Raw genomic sequence first — 3,783 nt, 5'->3', positions numbered from 1 at the left:
GAGACCTGAGCCAAGGGGGCTGGGAGGGCAGGACGCAGGGCAGCTGGCAGTGGGGGCAGAGCAGGGAGTCCTACAGGACATCGGGCTGGGGGTCCCCCTGGGCTGTGCTGAGGGCCCAGGGCCGGGTAGAAGGGACACAAGGGCAGGGAGGACTCAGGCCTGAGATGGTGAACCGGAGCTCAGATGGGCAGCGGCCAGACACTCGATGGACAGGAAGCCCGGACTCAGCTGAGGGGCCAGGATGAGGGGCTGGAGGCAGGTGAGGGAACATCTAGAGGAGGGGAACCTGAGTGCACAGAGAAAGCAGAGCAGCCTTTCTGCTGGAGCTCCGGGGGCTGGTAAGGCCGGGCACAGGGGGAGCTCAGGGGAGCAGGCGGAGATGTGCAGGGCAGCCGGGGCTGGGAAGGCAGGGCCTGCCCCAGGTGCCCTAGAGTCAGGGGAAGAGAGGCCAAGGAAAAGGGAGCCCTGGTCTGCTGGGAGGAGCTTTGTGGATGGCAAGGCCAGGTGGAGAGGGAACCTGGTCTCCGGGTGGAGTGCAGGTCTCTGGGGCTGAAGGGGCACGGGCGACCCTGAGGGGATCCAGTTGGCCGCAGTTCTTGTACCCAGGGTCCCAACCCTCTTCCAGGAGAGTGTAGGAGCTGGGACAGGAGGGGTGAACGTGCCAAAGCGAGGTGGGGTTGGCAGGGCAGCGGACCTGGCAGAGGGGAAATGAGGGGCTCTTTTGGGGCTCAGACGGGTCTGCATACCTGGGCTGAGCAGAGCAGGGTCACAGGGGACAGGTCCAGCAGGGGAATGCAACTTGGGGTGTTGGCACCCTGCAGGAGGAGAAGGCCAGGGGCGGTGCAAGGCTCCCAGGGATGCCGATGGGCAGAGCTGATACGGAACACACGGGCCCTGGGTGGCAAAGAGCAGGCCAGGACAAGGGGACAGGAGCGGAGCAGGGCAGTGGGTGGCAGAGGCCTTGCCAGGCTGCGGCAGCAGGGCAGCGGGCTCCGAGAGCAGTAGCCACTGGTCAGGGCTCAGACCAAGGGCCTGATCAGGCCAGACACCCACAGGAGGGTAGGGGCCCCAGGGGTCTCTAATCCAGGTGGTCACCCAGTACTGGCCCCCAGGTGGGTCTGGAGCCCACAGCTGCAGACGCAGATACCTGGGGTGGGAGACAGCCATGCCGGGGGGCTGGTCTTCAGACACACTGGAAGCACATGGTTGCTGGGCTCAGCAATGCCCCAGGCCTGCACACCTGATGCCCTGCCTGGACCCTCGCAGGGGTGAGGCCCTGGCAGTCACACGGCCTCCTCTCTCACAGCCTCCACCACAGCCCCGGCAGTCTACCCTCTGGATACCACCTGCGGGGGCACAACTGGCTCCACAGTGACCGTGGGCTGCCTGGTCTCAAGCTACTTCCCTGAGCCAGTGACCGTGACCTGGAACTCGGGCGCCCTATCCAGCGGTGTGCACACCTTCCCATCCGTCCGAGGGTCCTCGGGGCTGTACTCTCTCAGCAGCACTGTGACCGTGCCGGCCAGCACCTCGTCCGGCAAGACCTTCACCTGCAACGTAGCCCACCCGGCCAGCAGCACCAAGGTGGACAAGCACATCGGTGAGAGGACGGGCGCAGGGAGGGTGTCCACTACGGGACAGGCCCAGGGTCCGCCTTCTCACCTGAAAGGACCACACACCAGGGATGGTGAATCCCGCCCAGGGTGTCACGGGAGGCCTGTCTCTCTCCCTCACCTGAAGGCCTCCCAGGCTCAGGGAGGGGGTCCTCTGGGCGTTTCCACCAGATCCACTGTGGGCAAGGCTGGATGCCTCCCCCAGCCCCTGGGCCCACAGAGGCGGGCACAGGTCTCACCTGCCAAAACCTGGCCCTGCCCTACGCCCAGCCCTAGTAACCTCCAGTCTGTTCTCTGCAGTGATCAATGGCTCCAAACCTGGCCCATGTCCCAAGTGTCCTGAATGCCACAAGTGTCCCGAATGCCACAAGTGTCCCAAATGTCCAGGTAAGTCAGCCGGCCGCACGCTACGCCCCTCGGGGGTGGACCTCGCCCAGGCGTGGCCTTGGGGCTTGGGAGAGGGGATGGATGGGTGCCCAAGAGGAGGTCCACCCAGGGGCTGACCCCCACCGTGTCTCCCCAACCAGAGCCTGAGCTCCCAGGAGGACCGTCCGTCTTCATCTTCCCCCCGAAACCCAAGGACATCCTCACAATATCCCAAACACCCGAGGTCACCTGCGTTGTGGTTGACGTGGACCACGAGGACCTCGATGTCGAGTTCTCCTGGTACGTGGACGATGAAGAGGTGTACACGGCCAAGACGAAGGTAAGGGAAGAACAGTTCAACAGCACCTACCGTGTGGTCAGCGCCCTGCCCATCCAGCACCAGGACTGGCTGAAGGGAAAGGAGTTCAAGTGCAAGGTCAACAACAAAGGCCTCCCGGCCCCCATCGTGAGGAGCATCTCCAAGGCCAAAGGTGGGTCAGGTGGACGGGCGCAGGAGGGTCCCTGGGGCCAAGAGCAGTGACCATCGTGCTAACAGCCATACCTCTCCCCACAGGGCAGCCCCAGGAGCCACAGGTGTATGTACTGGCCCCACCGCAGGAAGAGCTGGCCAAGAGGTCGGTCAGCTTAACCTGCATGGTCACCGCCTTCTACCCGGGCGACATCGACGTGGAGTGGCAGAGAAACGGGCAGCCAGAGTCAGAGGGCAAGTACGGCACGACCCCACCCCAGCTGGACGCCGACGGGTCCTTCTTCCTGTACAGCAAGCTCAGGGTGGACAAGAAGAGCTGGCAGCAGGGAGACACCTACACGTGTGTAGTTTTGCACGAGGCTCTACACAATCACAACACGCAGAAGTCCATCTCCAAGTCTTCGGGTAAATGAGCCACACGGCATTGGTGCCCCAGCGAGCCCTCCCTCCCCTTGGGCTCTCAGGGCCCAGTGAGGCCGCCCGAGCCCCAGCCCTGTGTACATTCCTCCTGGGCGCCGTGAAATAAAGCACCCAGCGCCGCCCTGGGCCCCGCAATGCTGTCATGGTTCTTTCCGAGCAGAGCCCCGGGCCACGTCGGGCCTGCGAGGGGCAGGGGTGGACCCGGCTCTGGGTCACAGGTGTCACCAGCAATGCGGGAGAGCTGACCCCACTCAGGGCCGGACCCAGAGTGTGCGGGTCTGCGCAGGCCACTTGGGGGCTGCCCGAGGCCGGGGAGGGCCTCTCCTGGAGGCAACAGCTGCTCCGGCCGCCCTCCACCCCGCAGCTGCTGGGGCTCGAGTGTGTGCCCGGAACGGGAGAAGCCCACCAGAGACCCTCAGGAGAATGAGTGCCCACTTCTTCCCGCCCCTGTTGCAGCCCAAGCTGTGGGACACTGGCTGTCCTCGTCCCCATGTTCCTGTCCCTGGCTCCAGAGTCCGCGTGCCGGTTCTGTGCCCCCACGGGGGCCACACGCGGCCCAGGGTGGGGGGACGGCCGTGCTGCTCCGTCGGGCATGAGATATCAGGGCCCCCCCTCAGGCCAGGTGGCTCTGCCCTGCTTCTCCCTGCCGGGGGCCAGGCCTTGGCACTCGTGGGGACACTCATCACTGTGCCCAAAAGGGGCAGAGGCAAGCGGCCCTGAGTGCCCGGGGGGGACGCTCCACACGCACCCGTGGACACCGAGCCCAGAGCCATTGAAAACAGACCCCCCACTGAGTCACACCAGCCGGCACACCACCACCTTCATCCACATGCACTCACCTGCCCACGTACATGTGTGCAGTGCACCCACCACAACACCCACGCGCGTGCACAC

General features: G+C 65.1%; 1 gene segment (V, D, J or C); it reads left to right on the top strand.

Annotated features, from left to right (window-relative positions):
* Nucleotides 1-1,165: 1,165 nt before the first annotated feature.
* Nucleotides 1,166-3,024, top strand: LOC308614136 (Ig gamma chain C region-like). The segment is given in 5 exons: nt 1,166-1,179; nt 1,284-1,600; nt 1,914-2,000; nt 2,141-2,470; nt 2,554-3,024.
* The last annotated feature ends 759 nt before the right edge of the window (nt 3,025-3,783 follow it).

Source organism: Mesoplodon bidens, assembly GCF_964165515.1.
Source record: "Mesoplodon bidens genome assembly, chromosome: 3".
NCBI lineage: Eukaryota > Metazoa > Chordata > Mammalia > Artiodactyla > Ziphiidae > Mesoplodon > Mesoplodon bidens.
Note: the sequence above shows the minus strand (reverse complement) of the source record. Positions and strands in the feature narration are given on the sequence as shown.